The 16140-nt window shown below is 36.7% G+C and overlaps 1 protein-coding gene across 1 annotated transcript in view; it reads left to right on the forward strand.

The window, feature by feature from the left end:
- LOC124155661 (rabphilin-3A) overlaps positions 1–16140 on the forward strand; it is a 340415-nt gene that overhangs the window by 31355 nt on the left and 292920 nt on the right. The gene's annotated exons all lie outside the window — the stretch shown is intronic.

The following is a 16140-nucleotide window of genomic DNA, read 5'->3' on the forward strand; positions in this document are numbered from 1 at the left end:
ATAAAAACGAAAGGAAGAGGCAGTAACTAGGTAACGGCCGATTTGGGAAAAGAGTTTGTTTGGAGAGTGAAAAGGATTGTCATATAGTGCAATTCTTGGGCGCAACTTTTCAGCTTGAGTAACAAGACCGTCAGGAGGCATCCAAGCGACTGCGCGATTAAAAAAAATCGATACCTCCACTGCGTAAACGGTCAACAATAGCCCACCGAATCAAATCCGCTCATCTAGTAGCCCTAGAAGTAGTTAGTTAGATGAGCGGATTTGATTCGGTGGGAGATTGTTGTGCGCTTGTGCAGTGGAGGAATCAAAATGCTCTTCACACGTCTTGTAAAACGTATTTTTCATCATAGCCGACGTGATTGAAAAGCAGAAATAGGCTGAAAAGAATGTGGAAAGTTCAATATTTAATTCGTATTACGCGTATGGAAACACTTTTGGTTTTAAGTTTACCTTTGCTGTAGGTAATGATCACAATGTACAAGGTTCATATTGGCTTACAATTTGCTTCGCACGTATACCTAACAATGTTACGATGAATATTGGTGGCCTTGAAAGTTTTCCTGCATCTGATGTTTTGTGTCATATTAAAACAATTCAAATGAATAATTTTCAGTCGTATCAGAAGGAGCATTGTACTACTGTTTCTTCAAATGTATTAACATCTAAGAGGTGTATGAAATTCAAACCTGAGGATCGTTTAATTGTATTTTGTTAAAGTAATTTGACCCCTGATTCTACTTCCATTGGTGTTTTTGGTGATGTACATTTTTATGTTAAAGGTTAATAAATAGTTTATTATACCATGCGCATAGCGTGTTGTCATTTGTTAATGCGCCCAGCGCCATCTTGGATTTTCTGGACTTAGAAAAAAAGTTTCTGTCGTATGCTCCCTAGAATAACTTAGGAGCGTACGGAATTAACGAACTTAGAATAATTTTTTAAGTCTGATGAAATTTTAAAGTCCAGAACTCCATATAAAATCCTTATGGTGACGTCAGTTTCCGGTCCCCATCCCACTGGCTGCATCGGCTCTCGCTCGCTACATCCGGTGTATTATTCGTATTTTAAACATATTTTTGTCATCAACTTCGACATTGATTTGCTAATAACTCAGAAAGAAGTCATGTTATGATATGAGATTTTCTTATCATCAAAATTTTTATGGTAGTGTGCACAATATTCCAGTTTTTAACCTGTAATAGAAATAAACACATGCCCAATTGTATCAATCAGTACTTTTCGTGTGCTTTAACAGGTACTGCCATCGCAATCTGTATGGAAATGTATATTCAGATGCATTTTCCAGGAAATAAAGAATGGAAATCCTATTTTAGTAGCATTCTTCTGAGATGTAGTTAAATTTTAAAATGTTATTGATATTGACATTAATTTCGTGCCTCGGACCAGCCTCCTTTAGATGACGAATTACTATCTCTAGATCCGTCGACTTTTGTCTTCATCTCTTTGCGTATTGCTTTTGTAAAACGTCCTGCTCAGTCTCGAAATTTTCGGGAACATAGATATACCTTTATGATTAAAAACTTTTGGGCTATGTCGCCGGGTCAATTTGACGCGGCGACATAGCCCAAAAGTTTTTAATCATAATGACGAGCACCCGCGAAAGTTTTGACGAAGAAATAGGTATGCCTATCTTCAATGAAATTTGGAGGGGTATATTGTGCGCACACTGAAAATTTGAAGATGAAAACGCAGACTGTAAACAAGCAGTGGGTAAAGAAATTAAGACTAAATACGACCGGTCGAGTGACACGTCCTCCTAAGATTTGTTTTCAACAAATTAACGTGTCTTAGCTATAAGTTGAGCAAGTGTACGATTTCTAATAATTGTAGCCAGTAGCGAGGAATATTAGAAAGACCTTAAAACAATCTAATATCCTCTAAAATGAATTTTGTGACGGTTTTGCTGTAAAATATATAGTTTCAAAAATTTTCACTTGCATTTTGGGTTATTGAGTCTAGTTAATCCGTGATTAATTAAGCCTAAGTTTATTTTGAGGTGTTTTGCTTATGCGCTTGACCCTATTAAACTGAATCGTATCCACCTTCTTGGTACTGAAGGACCGAAGGTAGACCGAAAAACAATTTAAATCTTTGTATGCCTACAAGAGCAACATATCACTTATAAAATTGGCGTGTGCGTTTTCTCCTGCTTTTTTTCTTCGGAAGACGTTCTGTTATAAAATGCCTACCGCTAAAAATTATCAGGAAATTATGGTAACATTACGCTCAATAACGTTAGTTAATCCGGGATAACTCTTTCCACAAATTAGATTCGAAAGAAAACTTGAGTGCGTAGCCACAGAGTAACCTCAAAATCCTTGTAAAACTTGAATTATTTTGTCATTTGCATTGTAAAATATTACCAGAATGGAAATAAATAGGTTTTTGTTGTGTAGATGACTCGTGAATGTAAATAATATCAACTCATTAGAATTTTTACTGGCCTTTTTGAAGCATTGGATATTCCTTGTAAAAACAAGCCCTCCATCAACGGATTACAGTTTTATTCGCACTCATAATCCAATATTTTATCTCTTTTTTGGAATGAAATTCAGGTAATCTCTCCTGTTTCAATTTTGTGATTACCGAAACAATTTGTTTCACCGGAATGTTGATGTTTATTTTTGCCTGAGTGTTTACATTCGTTTGCGAGCAATTAACATTTGTTTTGAAAGCATTTAGCCTCACCTTTCAGGGGGATAAAAAAGAATCATGTTTGATCTTAACAAGATAGGCCGAAAACAAGCAATGAGGGACAATATTATCGTTAATTTGCGGGCAGTAGCTCCGAGCACAGTCCATATTTTGTTACACTTATTTTTACAAATTGTCATTCAAAATTTATGATAACTTGATGTTACCCTCATGACTGTTAATTTTACATAAACCAGTGATTTAATTTAAATGATGTGTCTACTGTCTTCTGAGAATATTCCTGTTACATATTTGTGATAACGCGATAGGCATTGAACCTACGTATTCATTGACTAAGTAACGTTTATTCAAATGAGTTTTTTGTCATAATAATTGTTTGTCATAATGACCAAAATTTTATGTTATTGTTTAGCTTAACTCACTTTCGTGGGTTCTCAATGTTTTCATTATGCCACCGAAGGTCAGAAAGTCGAAGCTTGAAAATAGCAAAAAAAATGTTTTTGATATTATTTCACTCAAGATTGCTGTATTGAATTCAGGGGATGACTTTTCATAGCCATGGATATTTATGGCCTCTGTGTTGCCTGGAAAAAAGAAAGAGACTGTGAGTGTGCAAAACAAATGGAATGGTTGACTTCATTGCAGACCCTAAGTTTATTTGCTTTGGTGCTTAATTTTTACTCTTTCTTATTTTCCATCAGAACCTACAAAACATACATTCATTACAATGAAGATAAATTTCAGAGGTTTAAACCTATCTGCGAAAGTATTTTCGATAGAAAACGACGACAAATATAACATTGCTTGCGCGAGGGTACTAATTTTTTTTTATAAAATTTAGAGTCGAATTAAGGAAACTTGTAAACATTTTAAATTTTTGAGAAAGGTTTATCATGCTATGATAATTTTTATTTTACCCTTAATCCTTTTTAATGAAAGATATCCAACTTTCCACCGAAATTCATGGGCGCATACTGCCGGCTGGTAAGTTTATAAGAAGGTGTAGAAAAAGGCGAATAGATTCTATATCAACAGCATTAAATTATTGAAATTGATATCATTCATACAGTATTATGTGAGAATGTTTATTCTTACATTAAAATTCAAAGTAAGCGACTGTAAAATCGGCCAAGCGTCTCTAGTGGCCAGGTATGGAGTGCACTGTCTTCTGTATGAAGGCGCGAGGGATATTGTTCATGACTTCATGAATCCTTGCTTCCAACTGTTATAGTGCGTGAGATTTTATCTGGTATACCTTATCTTTTGGCGAGCACCTTTAAAGTCACATGGTATCAGGTGTAGACTCTGCAGGCCACTCATGAGGTCCGCGTCTCCCAGGCCAACCTCCTGAAAACTTTTCATCCAACCACGCACTCACGACATTTGCAAAGCGAGGTGGTGCGCCATCTTGCATAAAATAATATCATTGATGCTATGCCATGCATATACACACACCATCAGATAATCAAAACCTTACTTAATGTCCTGTGTGTAAACACTTTTTCCATTATCATTATTTCAATATTAAAAATTCTGCAGCTATTTCATAATTCCTAACTATATGTAAGCCACCCTGTACAGTACATACATACTATGACTTTAGTTATCTTTGATAGATAAATATCATTGTGAAGAGAATTCATTTTAAAATATGCTTATTCTTCATGTAACCATTGCGAATCAAATCACATCAGACCACTTATTCCCCTTTCAATCATGGTAATTGCTGGTGAATGCTCTTATATTGCCGTTACTTCCAACCTTCTAATTACGACTTGTGTTGCCGTATAAAGACCTTAAGACCCTTTGATGGTGTTAATTCGATAGGCAAAGAGAGAGTTGTTGCAGAGATTAGCGTTATTGAGTGATAAAATGACTCAGCTAAGCGTTGTACCGCGAGGTACATCCATTTTGTTACATTATCTGGAGTCGCACGAAGGCCCACTCATTTGGCTCTTTTCCCCAGCGAATATCAAAGGCTACAAAACGTCGAATTACCTTTTCCAGAGCGCTTTGATCTCGGTCTGTTAATCTGAGCGCAAAATGTTTTACACGGGGAATTTGATCCACGTTCCCTTGAAATTCCTATTGGACCGTCCGAAGCGAGGGTGATGGCCACTACAGTTGGTTGCCAAGGTGATGACCGCCGCTTTGAACTCGAACCTTTCCCATGAATCAAACTTTTTTTCGTTGTGAGATATGTTTTTGTATTTAGTTAAAAATTACTGAGAATCTTTTTTATGTGACGTTGTATGTTAAAAATGACATGTAACTTTCACCATTATAATTGATTTTTACCAACAGTAATGATGATATTTATGAGCTATACCTTTTAAAAAATCAATATTCCTAGTTTTGTTCACATTCATTCCGTATTCTAATTAATTTTGAACCTATAAATATGGGACAGGTGTGTTTTTGCAATATTCCTGGAGATATAATATAGAAACATAAAATTTCTTAAACTTGGTTGTACGAAGAATATGCTCAGCAAAGGCCTCTATATATCTGTAATTAAATATGTAAGGAAAATTTAGGTGAAAGGTGCTTTTTTATTTGACTATGCCTCGTAGTTGTCTCTCTGATAATTTATTTTTTATTTTCGGTCCCATTAAATACACATTATACTATGTGAGTAGGTATCTATAAAGTAAAAAAAACAACTTTTCTGGAAAACCCGTTGGTAAAATAAAAAAATGGTTCAATTCCAATGGGCTTTTACGCTTAGGGAATTTCTCCAATCACGATGTTTCCTTATCAACTACTTATAAGTTATACGGATGCATTGGCCTCAAGTTAAGTCAATTACGGTTTGGTTCCTATCATCAGCTCCCGTTTCTGACTCTCAATCAAATGCTTCATTTTCATTGTTTAACTTAAAAAGGTTTCTATGTTGTTTTGTCAGAGTTTTAAGTAAACTGCATAAGAAAAAGTCACTTCTCAAGCCATTCGGTCCATAGAATCTCTCCATTGAAAGTACGTATTGTACATTAAATAATTTTATACTGAGTTTTGAAAGAATTGTATCAGTACCAATTGTCTTTTACTCTGGTTACAATTCCGGGTCCAAGTTCTGGAGCAGGTGGAATGCGGAACGGAAGGAGCGAATTCGTATTATATTATATGCATCATCAATATCCTCATTATATTATATAATTTATATTTGTATCACTCATATGCATTTAATTTCATTCTGTTGGATTTAAAACCATAGTAATCTACAATAAAAGACGAATTATGCTAAAATACCAAATCTTGGTGACTAAAATTACGGTAAATGACAATTTCTTTGAAGATGGATTATGGCCTTCGGATAGCGTAAGCGGTGTTTAAATATCGCCGACATTTTTCTTTTTATTCTTGTGCGAAAAATCCACAGAGAAAAATATCATTCGCCTATACCAGGATGCGAACCCGGATCCTCCGATTTCCGGTCGAGTGCTTTAGCCAGTTGGGTAAATATATATTTATTTCAACCGTCAAGCAGCACAGTACAATTCTCCACATCACACAATGAAGATCTTCCTTTAAACACAAATCAGTGTCCAGTGGTTAAAAGTTTCCAGAAGCAGGCTCCTCTTCACCCAGTGACGAAGACAGCTACCGAGGCTCTCTGTGGATATTTTTGGACGCAACCGGACTAGGGACTGCTGAGCATGTGATGCCACAAACAGTCCAAATTGTTTGCACAGCGCCACACCTTGAGAGCAGGCCCGGACATAGAACACATAGAGGTGTTCGCTCTTGACTAATTTTAAGTATACCGGGCCTAGCCACGGTGACAACTTTTACGGGAGTCACCGTGATGCACAAATTGTGCGAAAATTCCATAGAGAAAATAATCATTCGTCTTGACCAGGATACGAGCCTGGATTCCTCGATTTCCGGTCAAGTGCTTCAGCCAGTTAGCCAGGCCACTCCCGGTACACTTTTTTCTTATTGCATTATTATTACATTTCACATTACTCTTCATTCTTGTTTGCATGTATGGATTTCAGTACCAAAACTAGGTAAGGGAAGGTGACAAAACCCCACTCAACTGTACGAAATATCGCCAATATCCTGCTGTTATCTCTCATGTTGATTGCGGAATCCCATGCTGAGATAAGTATTCCAATGGTATTGTATTCGCCCATGTTAAAAACAATGAAAACAGTAAATTTTCTCCCCTATTTTCCATCGATTCTCAACCAAACTTATACCCTATATTTTCCATTTTAATTTTTCGCTTCGAGAAAAATGAAGCATTGCAATTGTATTCAAGGTGAGATTCGCTCAAAACTAAGGTAACAGGAACTGGTTCCCCTGCATTATCTCAATGTATGAATGGAGATGAAAAATTTGTGAACCTAATTATCATCAAAGCAATAATTTTTTGCTAAGCTATTATTTTACCGGCTTATTCATTTCTTGGAGAGAAGAATGGAGAAGGTGAAATGGACAGATAGGAGGAGGAACGACGAAGTGTTGGACGTGGTGGGTGAGGAGAGGCAGCTTTTAAATGAGAATCAGACGGTATGGATGGAGGGAGTACTTAGCCGGTAGATTATGTTGAAAACGGTGTTAGAGGGTAGAATTTTACGTAAAGGAGGTAGGTGAAGGAAGAGAATAGGATTTTTAGATAGATTGAAAGGGAGTAGGTCTTACAGTGAATTGAAGAAGGCAGTGCAGGAAGGAAAGGGAGGCTACCAGATTACTTATTTAGTGATACATGGAAACCAACCTCAATCGGTAGAATGCTATCAATCATTCATTCTTTTCTTATTTTCCAACACTTTGTCGACAAAGATCTCGTCAGAAGGACCATATAATATTAATGGATTCCTTACGTTAAACAGAACCCCCTACCAGCTTTTTGCATGCGTATTCTAACTCCTTCTTCCTTCTTGCAATGAGGTAGCTCGTAAATCTGAAGGATTTTCTTATCCGGGTCACGTAATTTGACCTGACAAGAGTGAAGGACGAGCCATAACTTCTTTCCAGCTTACTTCCCCCCTAATCTTGCGTCCACTCCTTCAACTGCCCTCAGTCACTTACCTGGAATTGCATCTGATTTTTATGCGTACACTCTTTTTGTTATTTTTTTGGTATGATACCGTGAATTTATACTGATGCGTTATTGGTTCGTTTATGAAGCAATAATGTTCAAAATAGGCTGTGACATCATGACAGTGTTGGCGAGTACCGCTCCCGTCCGTTTTCATGCTATCTTCTTTCACTTGAATACTTTTTTTCTTCTCGAAATTATGTTATTTACGATAGGGTAGACTGTGCATCGTTGCAAGTTATCATGATTTTGGAGTTTTCAAAATAAGTGCATCTAGACCGTAATTTTGGTGTAAACAATATCCAAACCAGTGGTGTAACTAGGAATATTCTTTGCGGATGATGTGGGGGAGAATTTGAGAGAGAGACGCCCCTCCCCCTCCCCCGGCAACGGGAGGTCCGGGTGTTAGTCACCGGTCGGTATTCAGTAATCGTATCACTACCATGATAATAATAGCTGATCTCTAAATTTACGCAGGTGAAGTTATTTTGAGTCAAAACTAGACAATATTTTTAAATAATATTTTTTTCTCTACCCTTTTACTGACCTAAATCATAATTGTAACCACTAATTTCTTCGTCATTAATGATGCTGCGAAAGTCGTGAATTAATATTTTCACATAAAGGTTTAACTTAAAGGAAATTCGTTAAGATACATCCTTATCGCTGATCATAATAAGGCAATGCCATAATTTGATTATCAGGATTGCATTGAATAAAGTCAAGTGATTTTAACATTTTGGCTATTATTCAAATCTATAAAAGTGCACGCTAGAGACGATTATTACCAAAGTTATAAAAATTATATTTCCCTGTCTTAGATACTTTAGTTTAGTTTTCAGAGCTATTTTCTTCGAACCGTTGTATGCGTATTAAAATGCTACATATTTCTTTGCCCTTTGATTTTTTGAACGTAAATCCCCGCGAGAATTACCTCTGATAAATGACTGACCTGGCGTGATTGCGCTGCCAGCATAGGCAAGCACCGTTGTCTTCCCTCGTTCAGCACTCCAATCTTTCATGGATGCATAGTGGTGGAGAAAAATGGAGCAGTCTATAGTCCATCGGACGTTTCGAGGCCGCGTAACACGGCTTTTTCGTGCGGCGAGCCATATTACCAGAGAGAGCTGATGTTTTTCGAAAACTTTGCGAGCGAGCAATGCATCCCGTAATCCTTTTTTTTCTACTATCTCCCCGGCCGTTGGCGTGGTGGCCTCAATTTCAGCGCATCGCTCATTGTCTCCGCATGGCCTAAAACCCCATTCTAGCTCAAATTGGAGGAGCTGTTGCGTATAACGCGAGGCTTAGATTTTCACTTGCCGGGATAATAGTGTAATTTTGGTCTCTCTTATTCCGATGTCGTTTTCATTTAATAATTTACATACATGGTTGTTGAAAATTGGCGGCTCAAGCTAGTGTATAAATTAAATAGATAATTTTTTTGTTTATTTTCTGTTCCATTTTTAATGCGTACTTTTAATTTGAATTTAACTTTACACCTACAAAAGAAATAAATATCTTACGGAAAAATTCTCGTGATTTTGAGTTGCATCATAACACTCCACAACCATGATTCGCTTTATATCATTAAATAAGGATTGTTTTGATTTCTTTCTCAAGGCTTGTACTGAAAAAGTGAAGGGGAACACAGTATGTTTTTAATTCAGATTTAATTCTGGCTTTACTTAAAACCTGTTTTTCGATGTATGTTTTGATAACCTGCTCTATTATGATATCGAAAAACTATGCCACTCATTGCATTACGAATGCCTTCAAATGCAGTTCTTCAATACAGCTCAAAATGATATATTCCGTTCAAAAAATATTTTGACGGTAGAGAAATCGACTGACTCAGAATTTTTTCAATTTTAGATAGCATTCTTCATGCCGCAGATTGATTTATATTGAGGTTAGTTGATTTACTAATTTAAAAATTACTCCAAGAAAATGTTTTCTTTTTCTTTTCTATTGATTGCGAGGGAGCGCAATAAATAGATTATTTCCTCAGTTTACAGTAGTATCAAAGTGGTAATAATGTATTTTACTTATCAGAGTACCCTTTGCTCATGCCTAAAATTCTAAGATATGGCTTGAGATTTTCAATCGACGTACTTGATATTTACGTCATTATTCATTTTCCAAGTCGAAGCATCGCGTATATTTTTATTTTACTTGACTTTTGAAGTGTATATCATGTTAGGTTTACTTGGTGCAGCCAAGACCATAGGAATAAGTTTTCTCCAATGATATCAAATTGTTGATACGCAGCAGGTCTTAAATAAATATCTTACGGAAAAATTTTCGTGTGTTTGAGTTGCATCAGAATGTCCCATTACCATGATTCGTTTTATGGCATTAAATAAGGATAGTTGCGATTTCTTTCCCAGCTGGCTTGTACTGAAAAAGTGAAGGGGAAAATAGTATGGTTTTGATAAGCTGCTCAATGGCCTGCTGTTTCAATATGATGTTTTTCCTGGGTCTCGATCACACTCTCCGCCTCCCGCCGAATAGCGACGACAGAGAAAGACACTTTCCCAGTCTGTTTTTGCTTAATGGAAGTTTCCTTTTAACATGTTACCAGCTAGATATGATTTTTTCCGTATATATCACCATTGACTCGAGACAAGGGATGCTCATTGAATCATTGAAAGAGAGTTTCCTTTAATATAACTACCAACGTTCCATTAAGGCCTCATTTTATATTGTTGTTATTATTCAGTTTCATAGGTGTTTTATGCCATGAATTGAAGAGAATTTTTCTTTGTTAAACTTTTTAAACAGCAGATAATCATGGAATTCAATCACTCCAACGCGGCGCAACATTTTTTTATCTTTTAAAAGACTGGTGCCCTAATGCCCCCCGCCTACCACTAATTTAGGCAGCATGTGGCGTAGTATGTAGTATATGTAATAATGATAATTTAGCCTCACATATTCAATGCTATAACGATACTTTTCACTTTACAATTAGCTAAGCGGAAAAAAAGCCAGTGACTGCTTTCTTTTCTCGTGAATGGGCACCTAGCGACGGATCCTAAACATTTATTATGTCAGCAGAAAATTTTAGAGCCCAGGAATAGCGCACATATTTTCGAGTTCATTCAGAGTGATTTACCTGACCAGTTATTTGTCGCCGGCGTCATGGGCTATCGTTATTTATTATAACTACTGAAGGTGCAACAACTGATATTCTAATTGCTTAATTTTTAGTGAATACAAAAATACCACAGGTATTCACTACAAATGAAGCAACTTCGGCCACAAAATTTGTTGCAGTGTTTAATAACTATCCCAATGCCTATAATCACATATACTCTCCTAGAAAAATACAGTTCACTTTGGACTTAGGTGTCTTGAAGTTTTGTGTGATTTGGAAAATCAACTTTTGCAAAATTAATTTTTTACGTTTCCTTTTAATAGCCTTTTCCGACGATAGCTTTTGTCTATAAAAACGATATAAAGACAAATATAATTCAATATACATACAAATATAAATTTCCCGTACGAATAAAATTCTTTAGGAACGGCAAGTTGAATATTTTCTAGCAAATATTCCTTATGATGAGAATTCCGACTAAGTCTCGCTAGTCAACATCACGGCTAGGCAGGTATTCTGCAGGATTTCACCTTTCCTGCACTTTTCACTTCGTTAAGGTACACCTCAAGCTAATTTTTCCTGTATTTGTGAATTATGTATACCAAAACAAAGTACTGAATTAAAATCGGGAAATCCACAAGGGCACAAGTCCATTCAAGCAAAGTTTTAAGACATTCTTTCACTATGCATATTAAGAGTTACTTTTTCAAAGACAACATCAACTATTCTCCTTGAATGGATATTTAACTCCATGAGTACGAAAAAATCGAAGACAGAGCAATAAAAGGCCCAAAAATTAACAGAGAAACTGCGGATCCCGGAATAACGCCTACCGACTTCGTACGGCTTTGGGAACTATGGCTTCAATTTTTGTTTAGCTTGTTTTCATAGCCTTTTCCGAATATCTTTTGTGCATCCAAACGATTTATCTAAGGATGTGTAACTTTCCATACAAAAATCATTAGTACGATAGGGAAAATTAAATCTTTGCTGACAACAATACCGCATGAATATCAATGCATTGATGTTGAAATGATTTTTCTCATTACTTTAAACAACTGGTGACAAAATATAATTTTTTATCGAACTATAAAGATTTCGTGTATTCTGAGGGAATTTTCATACAATATGTCGGGGTATGCTTTGATTGCATTTTCCTTGGATGCCTCAGGCTTCGAGTAAAAATCTCCTTTCAGTTATTATGTTCATATTGATAAATCAACATATTTAACAGCCTTGTATTGAATTATCAATTCGCTAATCGCGATACGCGTAGTAATTACCTTTTTTGACGACGGAAAAGTTTTTTTCGGGTTGATTAAATCATTAAACTAATTACTCCCGAGGGGCAAAGCTTTTGTTCACCAAATGAATTTTCATGAAATAAAAAACCCAGTTCAACATGAAAGCCTCAATGTTTCACCATATCTCTTGATGCCGTTATTTTCCCCATAAAAACCCAAATTTGCACTTAAAAGTCATTTCATGAGTTAATTTAAAATACTAGCCTTCTGATGAAACAGTTATGATAAGTAATTCACTTATTAAAATGGAACAAGCTATACACATATGAAAAATATTGCAAATGATCTATTTTCATTCACTATCTAATTTGCTTCATTAAAAAAATGGCTTGTAATTGCCATTTTACTCATTAAAATTATTGAACACACATTTTCCTAATATATGTCAATTTTTTGTGAAAATAGCTTTTTTTTAAGGAATCATTTTGAAATGTGGGTGCACACTTTCTTCTATATACTTTTTTATTATTCATGGTCATTGATTTAAATTGATGGCGATTAAAACACTGGTCCATCTTAAAGTGTGCCTAAAACTCCCATTATTATCTCACTCAACTATCTTTAATTCAAAATAGTCTAAACCTATTTACCAAGATTTTTCCTACCATAAGTTTCCCATAGTTTTTATAAAAACTCTCTCAAATGTTTTGAGAACATTATGTTTTTGAAGTAAAAAAATATTATTTTTATATTATTATTATTATCATCATCTTCTTTGTTTCCCCCCTTGTTATCTCGCTAGGTTATCACAGTGAGCGGACCAAGTCATATTCCACTGTGTTTTGTCCAGTTATTCTACAAATAGGAACTATCGGACAATACGATAGGCGTCCAGGATGACTGAGTTTGTATTTTTCCTACTATACCTTTCAAGTTTAGTTTCTAAAATTGATTAAGTACTTCACACGGTGTGATTCCAGTTGTTTCTATGAAAACTGGGCATACATCCACTGATTGCATTTTCCACATGGATTTAATCTCTGCAGCAAGTTCGGCATGTTTATTAATTTTGGAAGGGTGCGCTTTCTGTGCATTATGGTTTAATGGGATTGTTACGTCTATGAGTGTAGTGTGTCGCTTGATTTTATCTATTGACCGTTCTATTGCTTTGAATTGTTCGGTCAGCTCTTATTTTAGCATTCCAGTATATTTTCCATTTACAATTTTCCTTAAATCAGGTGGATGGTATTTGTAATATGGTGTATCGGTGTTCAGAATAGAATTATATTTTTTCTTTCCAATTCCTGATGCATGATTATTCCCACAATGTGGTATCTACTCGTGTATTCCTTAGCAGGAAGGTTTATGCAAATTCCCATAATACGCTCTAATGTCTCGCCTTGCTTTTTACATTTTGTGCATAGATTATAGAGTATTTTTTCTTTTAATATGAACTATCTGTATGTTGTTATTATTGTTGACTAATCAGTATTGTATATAAAAATTAATGCATTTTTAAATTAAGTATTCTTTTAAAGAGACTCATGTTTATTATTGCAATAATTGTTAATTTAATATAAGTGACAGTATTGAGTTTGAATATTGCTAGCCCCGGATCCCTTGTCTGATGGCTCAAGTGGGTTCTGTATCTATCTCAATCCATCTGTGGGCACACATTATCCTTCCCCTTCCTCTCGTATCCAATATCTTTCCTTATCGCTAACTTCAGCATCCTCTCCCCCCTCACTTCCCTGAATAACCACTCATTTCGTGTCCTTATCGCTGCCAAAAGTTTCCCTCCGTCCCTAAACATGCCCAGACTTCCTCGTTCATATTCCTCTCTCCATCCATTGGCCGTCTTTATCCCACGCCAAGTTCACGTCTCGAATGCCTGAAGCTTGAAGATCAACATCCTCCGGTCATAGTTTCCTGGATCATATAACGTGATCTTGGTTGTTGAGCTCTTGGATCGGATCTTGCAATAGTGCCCCCGTTATTTACCCTTTCTCCTGTATCAGTAGTTTGCCTACATAGCTAATGAAACTCCTCCGTTTGCCTTAGAACCTTGTTCGCTTTTCTTCAACGCTTATTCACATTTATTGGTGTTTGCTCCATCTCTTTCAGCCTGTTCCGTTTTTCTGTTTTCCTCTCCCTCTTAGTTCTAGGCAATGTTATGGCCTATAGCCCCTTGTCTTAAAGTATAAAACTCCCAAACATACCCTCCTTCCCCTTAACTCACCTATCTGCCACACTGCAACTTATTCATGATGAGCAAGCCTTGAAGTGACAATGTCAGAAACCCGCTGTAGAGAGCCTGAAGGCTGGCAATAACGACAAAATGCGAAAGGTAAATTCAGCGTGGCGAGCCTCTTGTCAGGGAAATTACTCGTTGTATATTTCCATATTCGAAATTGTGAGTAAAATACTGAAAATGGAATTGTTGGGTGTTCTAATTACGTAAACCTGTTAGTCGGCTTTCCCAAAGCGGCTTTGTTCTCCATCTACTGATATTTTTATACTGTACAACATGATGCTGATGTGATAGTATATGTCTATAGTCTTCTTATTAAGAAATATACCCAAGAAACTCATAACAAATCATTTTAGATATAAGTCACACATTAAATATAAAAAAAACTAAATATCCTCCGATTTCTAAACTGCATGGAGGAAAACTAATCAGTCGATCGCGAAACGTCTTGCTTTAGTGTAGGAAATGAAATCACTCACCTCGGAACACAATTAGTCACTTGTGTTTTCAGCCTATGGCATTAGAGAGTGTTTTATTGTGAGGACTTATCGAGGTTAAATGAAGGATATTGATTGCCGATGCTGATTAGTATATTTTATGAGCGCATTTTACTTCAATCTGTATTTTTGCCCACTTTTCTTGCTCAAGAACAAAATATAATAGCATGCTACAATGAGTTGTTATGTATGTCGCCCCCTCTTCTAGATGTAAGTATCAGGGTGGAAGCTGTCATTGTGCTTTATGTGTCCAGGAGGCTGGCGTGGGAGCGTCAGGGGTCACGCTTAGAGTGAAGGGGAGATTTTAAGGTCCAGCTGCCCATTTCTAGGTGGTCTGGTCCACTCGTCAGGCGTCATAATTTTGGAAGACGTCCTCCCAAACCGTGTTGGGGTTTAAATGTTAAAACAGAGGTTTCGCTTATTGGGCCACCAGCACACTGGCCGATTATTGCAGTTGCTCTCCCTGGGAAACTGTTTCCGTGGGAATCCTTCGCAAAGGACCCTTCTCACGCCACCCACTGCAGCCTCCTGGTCCAGGGAAGCGTATAAATACCCCAGAATTTTGGTACTCGGGGAACAATCTCCAAGGTGCAGCCGGAGGCTCTGCTACGCTCCGGCAAGGGCTAAATAAACATCTTTTAAAGCCAACGCTTGAGTTTCTACTCTTTGGTGCCTATACCCACTCTTCGAGACTTCGGCCTAGCCACTCGGGTCGGAGATCTATATTGTTTATTCCATCTTGCGTTCTGTCTTTCGGGACACAACAGAGTAGATACTTCTGAGGTGGTCAACTGGTCATGGATTTGGGCTGCAGACAGAATGAAACCGAGTTCTAATCCCGGGTGAAATTTTCGCTCATCTCAAAACAAAAATCCTCGAAGTTAAAGGTGGCTCAGGGAAATCGATCACCCCCCCCCCTCTCCCTCCCTGAGTTGAATTTATGGTTTCACACGACTGTGGCACCGCACTACCTATAGAGACAAACCAGAAAAAGGGTACTTGTGACTAGGTAGATATAGCATAAAAGTGTTAGCAGATTAAGATAATACAGGTGAAATTATTCTAAGCATTTACACGGTGCAGAAATTACTCCAGCGTTTCCCGATCTTCGAAGAAGGTTTATTATCATGAAGGTTTTGTATTATTATCGTGTCGACAGGATGGGGTTGCGTTGTAATACGAATTTCTCCAAGTATGATTGATGGTTTGGCTATTGGGAGCTCTGGATTCATTGTTACTATGGCTTACAATAGTAAAAATTTAATACTATACGGTGAACTTGATAGCGTTAATGTATCAATATGCAATGAATTCCATAACTATTATCA

The sequence above is a fragment of the Ischnura elegans genome, chromosome 3 (genome assembly GCF_921293095.1).
Source record: "Ischnura elegans chromosome 3, ioIscEleg1.1, whole genome shotgun sequence".
Taxonomy (NCBI): Eukaryota; Metazoa; Arthropoda; class Insecta; order Odonata; family Coenagrionidae; genus Ischnura; species Ischnura elegans.